The following is a 12,266-nucleotide window of genomic DNA, read 5'->3' as shown; positions in this document are numbered from 1 at the left end:
CAATAACCTCAGATATGCAGATGACACTACCCTTATGGCAGAAAGTGAAGAAAAACTAAAGAGCCTCTTGATGAAAGTGAAAGAGGAGAGTGAAAAAGTCGGCTTAAAACTCAACATTCAGAAAGCTTAGATCATGACATCTGGTCCTATCACTTCATGACAAATAGATGGCGAAACAGTGGAAAGAGTGTCAGACTTTATTTTTTTGGGCTCCAAAATCACTGGAGATGGTGACTGCAGCCATGAAATTAAAAGACACTTGCTCCTTGGAAGAAAAGCTATGACCAACCTAGACAGCATATTAAAAGGCAGAGACATGACTTTGCCAACAAAGGTCCATGTGGTCAAAGTTACATTTTTTCCAGTAGTCTTGTACAAATGTGAGAGTTGGACTATAAAGAAAGCTGAGTGCCGAAGAACTGATGTTTTTGACCTGTGGTGTTGGAGAAAACTCTTGAGAGTCCCTTGGACTGCAAGGAGATCCAGCCAGTCAATCCTAAAGGAAATCAGTCCTGAATATTCAATGGAAGGACTGATGTTGAAGCTGAAGATCCAACACTTTGGGCACCTGATGGGAAGAAATGACTCATCTGAAAAGACCCTGATGCTGGGAAAGATTGAAGGCAGGAGAAGAGGAAAACAGAGGATGAGATGGTTAGATGGCATCACCAACTTGATGGACATGAGTTTGAGCAAGCTTTGGGAATTGGTGATTGAGGGAAGCCTAGCGTGCTGCAGTCCGTAAACTGAACTGAACTAATATGTTTTGAAACGCTGTTCTTAAAGCAGTTACCAAGGAAAGTTGTTAGATTTTATCTCAAAGGCTTTCTTTTTTAAAACAGAATATTAGATTCAAACAAAAAAAGTTCTCCAAACATAAAAATCACTTAGAAAAATTATAATCATGCTGAAACTGCATGAAATAAGTCTTTCTGGATTTATATTTTTATGTTCACTATCCCTGCGAGTACATAGTCAATATTTAAGATCATTATGCCATATACTTGAAAACATGGCTTTAATTAAATATCTGAGGTAATTAAATCCTTGATGAAAAAATATAACACTAGCAGCACAAATGAAAATCACATCATGAATTACTGCTATGTCTGATAACAATGAATTAAACTTATATTTTTCAGAACAGAATGGGTTTAAAAAGCTAACAATCAGCTATCACTCAAAATTCTATGGAACTCTTAAACACTGAATATGTTCAATCTAACATATACCAAAATGTATATGTCATTATAGCTTTTGAAATATGAAAAATTATCATTGATTGGGAACAATTTGGCTGTGATGCTACGTCACAACAGAGAAATAAAATACTATGTCTTCTGATTATTGATCAAATACATTAGCTATTCAATTGAAAAAATAATATACAGTGTTCTTAGGTTTATAATGTCTTGAAAGTTGACAGCAGCAATAAAGGTAAACATTTTGTCATGTAAATAGACAGTTGTAATCAATAAAAGTAGACTAGGCATTTGAGTACTAGAGACACAAAAAAGCCTGAGCAAATGCCTGAGACATGGTTTCTATCCCAGAGTGCTTCTCTTCTAATGACAGTGACTAAAATGTGAACAAATATTTGTACCTTGTGACACTATGAAAGTTTAAAATCCTTATCCATATACACAAGATGCTCAGGGAATACAGAGCAGAAGCCTTCATTCAGCCTAGAGATACAGGAGAAGATCTGGGAGGCTTCTTACACAAGTGATGATGCCTCAGCTAAGTTCTTAAATTGCACAAGTTTGCCAAGGAACAGGAAGGTGAGAATAGGAGGAAGTATGAAGAGGTTCCAGACTAAGAACACTGCCTGAGACACCACACTGAGAAGGTAAGAACTGGGTGCTGAGATGCTAAATCCAGGCAATGAAGAACACACCTCTGGAAAGCAGCCTTAAGCAAAAGGAGAACATGCATACACAACCACAACTCAATACAACTATGTATTGAATCTAAAGGGAACTTGACATACTGCTAGTTAAGAAACAAGTACCATTAAACAGCTAATAAGGTGAACCTTCCCAGAAGCTGGAAGTGATCACTTTGCTCTTCTCACAGTTATCATTGAGTCTTGAATTTTATACCAAACCAGAAAGGCTGACAAGGAAAGGACTCTGTTGTAAGAAGTACAGTATGTTTGTACTAGTAATAAGTATCAGAAATAGGGGTAACGGGTATTCTGATATATAGTCACAAGCTTGGTGTTAGAGCAACCTCTGTTCAAGCCCCAGAACTGTCATTTCCAAGCTATATGACCTGGACACATTATTTAACTTCTCAGAATTTTATCGGTAAAATGGGATAAAAAAAATATCCATCCCATAGGATATGGTGAAATTACGTTAGATATGCAAGTAAAGTGCCCAATGCCTGTGGCACACAGTAAGTGCTCAAGCTATAGCTCAACCTATTACTACAGCATAAAATTCAAGACAAGGAGTCTACAAAATGAGACCAGAGAGATGGAAAGGGATTAAGTAACAGAAGAGGATTAATGGGTTCAGTTTTGCACATGTTGAAAGAAGTGCGTGTCTCACATTGAAGTCTGAAGCTGGAGGAAAGATATGCCAAGATTACGAGATTATTATACATGCTAATTAAAACTGCAGGAATAGATGGAAGAGCACAGAAGGAAGAAGAGCCAGGGGACAGGGGACACGGAACCCTAAGAGCCTTTGAAGAAACTCTTAAAATTGCAGCCAGAAAGAATTGAGACCAATAATGATGTTGGGATGGGAAGAGTTTCCTGAAGGGTTAAGAGACAAACAGTATCAAACACTACAGAGTTTTGCAAAATAAAGGAATCTTTTTGGTAACTGCCATCAATTAAGTACCTCAGAAATAAACGCTCTCAGCTTTTTACCAACCCTACAATACCAATGCTTTGAATTTATTTCATAATGTGTCTTATCTATTTTCACACCATCCCTGAAAGTAGAGAAGATCAAAGTTACCCAAAGTTACAGTGCTAGTAAGTTAATTAACAGCAGTTTCTATGGGAAGTTTAAATACAGTGATTTGTAAAAACAATTATTATTAATTTAAAGGGCAACTTGAACCGTCTTGTTTATTCTAAAATTTACCCACATTTATATGTATACCCACACACAGATATATACCAGAGAGTCAGGTTGTCTGGCTCATTTTCATCAAAATATTTTTTCCCCACGTTTCAGTGTATCCCAATCATAACCTATTTGTTAGAGCTAAGACAAGGTAGATTACCTAGTAACAGGTAGATTAACTAAGGTAATGAGTTGCATGCTGTTAATTAAATCTAATTATGATGTTAATGAAAAAGCTAACAGTGACATTTTTCTGTTTAAAATCCTTAAACAGAATCAAGTCCAAACTCTTGCAGCCTCCTCTTCTGTCACTCCCCAGCAGACCTTTAAGGCTGGGAACTTCCTAGGTCTTCTCGACCAGGCATGTTATCACAGCAAACAAACCTTAACTTTCTCATGTAACTTTTAATTCAGTCTTCTCAACTAGAACTTGTTTTAACTCTGCAGCCCCAGGATCAAATGTGCTGAGCATACACCTCGTACTTTTACTGAATGAAACAATATAAATGTATTTTCTGATCCCTGGGCTTCCCTCATAGCTCAGTTGGTAAAGAATCCGCCTGCAACACAGGAGACCCCAGTTTGATCCCTGGGTCGGGAAGATCCGCTGGAGAAGGGATAGGCTGCCCACTCCAGTATTCTTGGGCTTCCCTTGTGGCTCAGCTGGTAAAGAATCTACCTGCAATGCAAGAGACCTGGGTTCAAGCCCTGGGTTGGGAAGATTCCCTGGAGAAGGGAAAGGCTACCTACTCCAGTATTCTGGTCTGGAGAATTCCATGGACTAGTCCAGGGGGTCACAAAGAGTCAGATAGGATTAAGCGACTTTCACTTTATTTGCTAAGTAAACGTAAGTAAAATTAAAACATACAACTTTAAGTTGAGACTGTACTGTAACAGATTCAACTTACATAAATCTTCAAATCAAAGTAACAGCTCAATATTAGATAATGTAATTAAAATTACATACATTAATTTTCTTACATTAATCGAAGTTTTCTGAGTAGATCTACATGCTGTGGTTTCAATACAATAATTAACAGTGAGAAATATTTTTAAAACTAAAATAATTCTGAGTGAAAAAAGAGTAGGGATTTAGAGAGTCAAAGACTTTTATATACATTATATCTCAGGGTCCTTTTTTATATAGAGATAAATTACTATGCCAGAAATATAAGTCATATTATACTAGCATTTTGAACTTAGAAAACATGTGAATTCTGAATCTTTTCTGAATGGTATTATTACGATTTTTTGAACGTTTTTTTTGAACATGTACAACTCTAAACTTCCTCATGTGTCAACTAAGGAAGACAATACTTCAAATGAGATAACTACATAAAAGATATTTCTAACTTCAAAAATGTTATGCAAGTTAAAATAGAACACTGGGAAAACTAAAGCAAAATTGAACACAACAGAACCAGTATTTATTACTTAAAATATTTAAAACTACATGGAACAATGAGCAAATAACAAACACATATGAAAAGGGACCTGGAAATACTGCCTTATGATGTATGTGTGAGAAAACAAAAAAACCTACCACAAAGAGAATTAATGAAATGAAAAAACTTACCAAACCATTTATGTTGTGATTTTATGTTTCTATTATTTTATAATTACTATTTTCTGGTATTTTAATTCTGATTGTACTGTTCAAGATAATACTGCACCAAAATCACTATCTAAATTTATGAAGTACTAAAAAGGGAACCAAACTTAGGGTCATATGCTGCCTTTGAAGCTTGATCAAATGAAATTCTTACTGTCTGCTTGTTCATTCCTAAAATATTACTATAAAAAAATAAAACAAAACCTCAACATAAAGGAACAGTGTAAACTGTGGACATTAGTTAATGATAGGTCACTATCTGTTCATCGATTGTAACACACATACCCCACTAATGCAAGATGTTAGTAACAGCAGAAATTAAGAGGAGGGAGGGTGTATGGGAACTCACTGTACTTTCTGCTCGGTTTTTCTGTAAACCTAAAATTTATCTAAAAATAAAGACTATTTTTAAAAATTAAAACTAAAAATAAAATATAAAGAGGTAGAATCAGGATATCTCTAGATCCCTTTCTCTCCTAAAATTCTGAGGTTCCTACTATGAATAAACAAGAAGCTGTAAAGGGATAAAAAAGAAATGTAAGAAGTTCCAGTTCTGCCATGGCACATCAGATAATCCCTGCTAATCTGCATGTACAGCTTACTTAAGAAATAAGAATCAGCAATTGCCATAAATAGTCTAGGATTTACAGTTACATTAACTTAGACCAAGAAAGATCGTTTATAGGGGACTGCTTCCCCTAGCAGAGATAACATACTACATCACGGCATGTTTTACCAGATACCACACTGATACACAGAAAGCAACAAGCCACACTGCTTAGTGTGACATTTGAGTCTCTTCTTTTAGACACGGCCATGGTGAGTAACAACTTACTAATAAATCTGAAGTAAAGCTTTGGTAGGCTGAATTGTGACAAGGAAAAACACAGATGAGTAAGAAACTAGTTGTAGCTAGAGGGAAGTTGTAGGAGATAAATAGGGTGAAGAGAGCTTCAAAATTTATCCATTTCTTCAGGAAAAAAAACAAATGTGATGACCAAAGGTTAATATCAGTAAAACCTAGGGAAGCAAGCACATGAGTACTGACTACATTTTTCTTTTTGTTTAAATACTGGCAAAAATTTTTTTACTATTTTAAATTATATTACCTAATTCTTGCTGCCAAAATTCCTTCCTTTAAACTGATGCTAATTTCTGCCTCTCTAGGTGGGCTATTCCTGAAATCATGCTCAGGGAAAATACAGGAATCACAAATTTCTTCAAGACCCAAATAAAATTACACAATCCAAACTTCTGCTTGCAACCCTTGCTAGGAATCTTAGAAATCATCTTTAAACTCTTACATATTCTACCATGGGGCTTCCCAGGTAGCACAGTGGTAAAGAATCCACCTGCCAATGCAGGTTTGATCCCTGGGTCGGGACAATCCCCTGGAATACAAAATACAAAATAACCCAAACTGGTACTCTCACCTGGAAAACTCCATGGACAGAGTGCCTGGTGGGCTAAAGTCCAAGGAGCTGCAAACAGAACCAACTGAGCAACTGAGCACGTGGCAAATTTTATCATATTATATGCAATATTTCAGCAACTAGATGCTACTTGGTATAAATAATTGGAGTTCTGAATATGTAGATGACAACATGTAAGAGTGACGACCTGCTGACAGGGTCCAGATATTTACTGAGAACCATGGAAGTGGCCACAAGACTGGAAAAGGTCAGTTTTCATTCCAATCCCAAAGAAAGGCAAGGCCAAAGAATGTTCAAATTACCGTACAACTGCACTCATTTCACATGCTAGCAAGATTATGCTCAAACTCCTTCAAGGGAGGCTTCAGCAGTACATGAATCCGAGAATTCCCGGATATACAAGCTGAATTTAGAAAAGGCAGAGGAACCAGAGATCAAATTGCCAACATTCACTGAATCACAGAAAAAGCAAAGGGAACTCCAAAAAAAGTCTACTGCTTCATTGACTACACTAAAGCCCTTGACTGTGTGATTCACAGCAAACTATGGAAAATTCTTAGAGAGATGGGAATACCAGATCACCTTACCTGCCTCCTGAAAAACCTGTATGCAGGAAAAGAAGCAACAGTTAGTACTGGATATGGGACAATGGACTGCTTCAATGTTGGGAGAGGGGTCTATCAAGGCTGTATATTGTCACTCTGCCTATTTAACTTCTATACAGAGTACAACATGCGAAATACCAGGCTGGATGAAGCACAAACTGGAATCAAGATTGCAAGGAGAAATATCATAAATTCAGACATTCATACCACTTTAATGGCAAAACGCTAAGAGGAACTAAAGAGCCTTTCGATTAAGGTGAAAGAGGAGAGTGAAAAAGCTGGCTTCAAACTCAACATCAAAAAACGAAGATGGTGGCATCCAGTCCCACCACTTCATGCCAAATAGATGGGGGAAAAGTGGAAACAGTGACAGATTTTATTTTCTTGGGCTCCAAAATCACTGCAGATGATGACTGAAGCCATGAAATTAAAAGACACTTGCTTCTTAGAAGAAAAGCTATGACAAACCTAGACAGGGTATTAAAAAGCAGAGACATTACTTTGCCAACAAAGGTCCGTCTAGTCAAAGCTTCAGTTTTTCCGGTAGTCATGTATGGATGTGAGAGAAAGAAGGGTAAATGCCAAAGAACGGATGCTTCTGAACTGTGGTGTTGGAGAAGATTCTTGAGAATCCCGTGGACTACAAGGAGATCAAATCAGTCAGTCCTAAAGGAAATCAACCTGAATATTCATTGGAAGGACTGATGCTGAAGCTGAAGCTCTAATACTTTGGCTCTCGACTTACTGGAAAAGACCCTGATGCTGGGAAAGATTGAGGGCAAGAGGAGAAGGGGGAGACAGGATAAGAAGGTCGGATGGCATCACTGACTCAATGCACATGAGTTTGAGCAAGCTCATGGAGAAGGTGAAGGACAGGGAAGCCTGGCATGCTATAGTTCACTGGGGTCACAGAGAGTCAAGACACAACCTGGTGACTGAGTAACGACAGCAGGGGCTTGTGTTCCGGATAAAGGCTGCTCCCTCTACACAAAATAAATTTCAAGAGAGATTCAAACATTAAAAATTAAAACATAAAGTACTAGGAAGAAAGTACAAGTGAATATAATCCTGGAGGGATGATGAATTTTCTATATATTACACTGAAAAAATGATACATTTGAATTTAAAAAGTTTAATTTTTATACTTCAAAAACCACTAAAAAATCTAAAAACATAACAAAAGAAAAATATCCATGACATGTATGAGAGAGAACGGGTTACTAGTGTAAACACTTAAAATCGCCCATAGAAATAGCAATATGAAAATGAACCTGTTAGGTAGTTAGAATAGGGAAAAGGAGTCCAAAATGGCGGTGGCTAAAAGACCTGGAAGGGGAAAGCCCTCGAAAATAGAACAAAGGAAGGTCCGAGGACCGGAGTGAGAACCTCAGGTAACACAAACAACGCTCCTGGCTGGCCCAATTTACGTAAGACAGGCCCAGGGACAGAGAAACATATAAAAAGAGAAGCCAAAGCCCTCTTCTCTCTCTCTCTCTCTCTCTTCCACAGGATGGGGCGCTCTTCTCTTCCCGTCTTTGGATCGACGTGCCCTCACACCTCAAAGATGGATTTTTCTGCTATCATCTAAATAAATAGAGCTGTAACACTGAGCTGTAACAGTGATTTATTTAAGAGTTATAACACGGTCTGTCCTCCGAGAGCTGTGACCCACCAAGGGGCTTTAATGTCTGTCACTCCAAATCTTTGTTGTGACGAGACAAAGAACCGAGGAGCATACACTCGCCTGACATCTTTGGTGCCGTGACTCGGATAGCATACACTCGTGTGACAAACCTCTCCCAATAGTAAAAAAAAAAAAAAAAAGCAAAAGGAATCTCTGCGAAATTCTCAAAAGAAGTACAAATATCCAAGGGGAAACAATCTTATCAGTAATCAAGAAAATAGAAACTAACATATCCACCTTAACCTAGAAAAATGAAGAAGTGACAGCTCCTTTTTTTTAGGAAAACAGCACTCTTACACCCTGCTGGTAGGAATAGAAACTGGTTTAAAAAAAAAACAAGAAGCCTGTCTGAAGAGTAACTTGGCAATATATATAATACACCTTAAACTTTTTCATATCATTTGATCTAGAATCCTAATCCAAAAACATTTATATAAGGATGCTCAGCAAGGAATTTTTGAAATAGTAAAACATTTTAAACATTCTAAATGTTTAATAACTGCAATGATTAAACACACCTTGGTGAATTAATACAACACATTACTCTGCTATTATTAACAAAAAGATGTCGAACAAAAAATATGCAACAATACAAAATGATGTTAACTAAGCATTAAGGCAAGATAAATAAATAAAAAGCTGTGAAACAGCACTCCATTGTCTCACTACTGTTTAAAAATATTTACATGCATATAAGACATTCTACACCAAAATGCAAAAAGTGGTAATCTCTGGCAGATGAGATTGTGAGTTAATTTAAATTTGCCCGTTCTGCTTAACTGTGCCTTGAAGGTTCTACAATAAACTACAATAAAGTAATAAATGTATTACTTTAAAAAACAATAAACACACATTACTTTTAAATGTTTTTAAATAACAACATCTCCTCTCCTCGAGACATCCTAGATGACTAGGGAAGTTGAATAAACATTACAATACATGAATAAGTAGAGATAAATACAGGGGGTTACTTAGCAAACACAATGCAAGGTAAAGAATCTAGCTGGAACACAAAGAAACTTTCCTGAAGGAAAGACTCTCCCAAGTGAGATTTAAGCATGATGAGGAATAGTCAAAAAAATAAAAAAGAAGATGAAGAAGGGCATTCAGGCAGGAATGTAGGAACTAAAAAATTTAAATACTCCAAATCTGGAATGACAGGAAGAAAAAAGAATAGCTTATGATGAGTTCATACAGCCAGGCTCAGGTCAAGTCAGAAGTATCCTCTAAGTAATAAGTTTGGATGTGATCCTGAAGGCAATTAGGAAAGACTCAAGATTTAAAATCAGCTGCATACTAAAAAGACTACTGACAGTGAGGAGGATAAATCTGAGGGGAATAGTGGAAAGTTTGTCAAAGAGACCTGGGAGAGAGAGAATGGAAGCCTTATTTAAAATGGAGCAACGGTATGGAAAAGACTGAAAGAGTGCAAAACACACAAGTGGTATTCAGTAAGAAGAAACCAAAAGACTTGATTGATGATTTGAGATAACAAAGCACAAAGACATGTCCAGAATTACTCTCGGCTTCTGAGCTGGGTAAGAGGAAGGCAGAGGCAATTCAACATGAAAGAAGACCTAAGTTCAGTTTTGGATGTGCTGCTATTGAAGATTCTATGGTAACTGGGTATGTAAGTCTTCAAATGGTGGTTAAGTCTTTGAGTTGGAAGTGAGGACTTGAGAGTCAATGGTGACAAGGTAGCTGAAGTCCTATCTTGTGAGACTGACCACAAAGAGAGAATGTGTAGAAGACGAAAAGAGAGTCGAAGACAGATCCTGGAGGAAACTCTTAGGAGTCAGGTGAAGAAAGACTAAAGACTGGAAAAAAGAGACAGAAAAGGAAATAGGTTAAATAGAAAGGTTAAAAAAAAATTAAGAAAAATAAATCAGAGGATTCCCAAGCAGAGAGTGATCTTAAGTGTTATTTGATGTCAAAAGATTGAAAAGTATCCACTGGATTTAATAACCAGACAACATCTAATGTAGCAAGAAAAACTGAAGGGTCTGGGTAATGCAGAGAGTTCAGGAATGCATGAGAGGGGAGGAAGCTGAGAAAGTACCAGTCACACGGGGTCAGTTGTTAAGTCTGAAGTAAAGGGAAGGAGGAAGGATAGAGGCTGCAGGCACAGGATTGTTTAGAATGGCAGACACAGAACCACCACCTCCTAAAGATGTCCACATTCTTATTCCCCAAGCCTGTGACTGTGCTAACTTACCTGGTAAAAGGAACTTTGAAGCTGTGATTAAGCCAAGGATCTCAGATGAGGAGCCTATCTTGGAATATCCAGGTAGGCCCGATGTAATTACAAGGCTTCTTACTTATAAAAAGGAAGAGGAGATCACAGAAGACAGAAGATGTTATGATGTTGGCTTTGAAGATGGCGGAAGGGCATCACAAGCCAAGAATGTAGGCAGCCTCTTTCTCGGCTGGAAAAGGCAAAGAAAAATATTCTCCCCTAGAGCCTCCAGAAGGTAAACAAGCAACCCTGCGGATCCATTTTAGAGCTTTGATCTCAGAATTGCAGAATAATAAGCTTAAGTCACTAAGTTAATAGCAATTTTTACAGCAACATTAGGAAACATTTCATTTGCTTTATTCTTTAGGTAAGAGAGGTTCACGTATGTTTACATACTAAGGAAAGAACAGAAGCAAAGCTCTGAAGACAAAAGAGAAACATTTTGTATTTTTGATCAACTGGACAATAAATTTTGGGATAAAAATTTAGGTTTAATCTTACATCCAAGAAGTTCCTTCTGTGATCTCTGGCTGAATGCTGAATGACTGAGGTTCACCAGGAAATGGGAAGAAATGGAATAAACAGAACTAATTTGTTCCTAGAACTAGCCTTGGACAAGGAACCCTTCTACTAACAGAAAGGGAGGAAGGGAAGGGTATTTATGCTGACAAGTGCAAAATGAATTGAGGAAGTGGTAGTTCAGTCGCTCAGTCATGTCCAACTTTTGCAACCTCATGGACTATAGCCCACAGACTCCTCTGTCCATGGGATTTCCCAGCAAGAGTACTGGAATGCATTGTCATTTCCTCCTCCAGAATTAAGCAAAGTAACATACTAATCAGCTTGTCTCCTAAGATTGGAGTTATTATTTACTGAGTAACTACTATGTGCAAAGCATCAAGTACTTGCATAAATTTTCTTTCTCAAAATGTTGCAAGACAAAAATTATGCACAATTGACTGGGGGAAAGTGCCAAAACTCCTAGGATTCAGATGAAAACCTGTATGACTCAAACACTACATTGAGAAATCTGGTAGACACTACCATAACCCGGTGATTAAGGTTAACAGTACCAGTAATAAGACATATCAAAATCAGGTACCCCTTGATATGATGTACTGAAAAGGACATTTCACCTCCATGGTATTCCTTTACCCAATTATGCAGCAACACTTTTATCAAATCACAAGAAAACAATGTGAGGGATATTTTACAAAACAATTGACAAGTACTCTTCAAAGTCTCAAGGTAATGAAAGACAAGACAAAACAGAGGAACTATTACAGACTGAGAGAGAACAGAAACGCAATAAAACAATGTGGAATCCTTGACTAGATCCTGGACCGGAAAAAAAAGAAAAAGCATTAGGTGTTAAAACAAGTGATCTCAGAATAAAACCTATAATTTAGTTAATAGCATCATACCAATGTTAACCTCTTAGCTCTGATCACTGTATCATGAACTCAAAAAGTTAAAAAAAAAAAAAAAAACCCTCTGATTCTACAGGAGAAAGTTACTTATCTATGAGTCTAGCTTTCAGTCTATTCAAGGTTAACTTTATGGAGCAGCAGAGCCTACGTTTAGGTTCTCTCTGGTGGTTAACAATAGTGCAT

General features: G+C 37.2%; 1 protein-coding gene across 2 annotated transcripts in view; it reads right to left on the bottom strand.

Moving 5' to 3' along the window:
• Nucleotides 1-12,266, bottom strand: part of ARL13B (ADP ribosylation factor like GTPase 13B) — a 77,352-nt gene that overhangs the window by 61,811 nt on the left and 3,275 nt on the right. The gene's annotated exons all lie outside the window — the stretch shown is intronic.

Source organism: Dama dama, chromosome 31 (genome assembly GCF_033118175.1).
Source record: "Dama dama isolate Ldn47 chromosome 31, ASM3311817v1, whole genome shotgun sequence".
NCBI classification, from domain to species: domain Eukaryota; kingdom Metazoa; phylum Chordata; class Mammalia; order Artiodactyla; family Cervidae; genus Dama; species Dama dama.
Note: the sequence above shows the minus strand (reverse complement) of the source record. Positions and strands in the feature narration are given on the sequence as shown.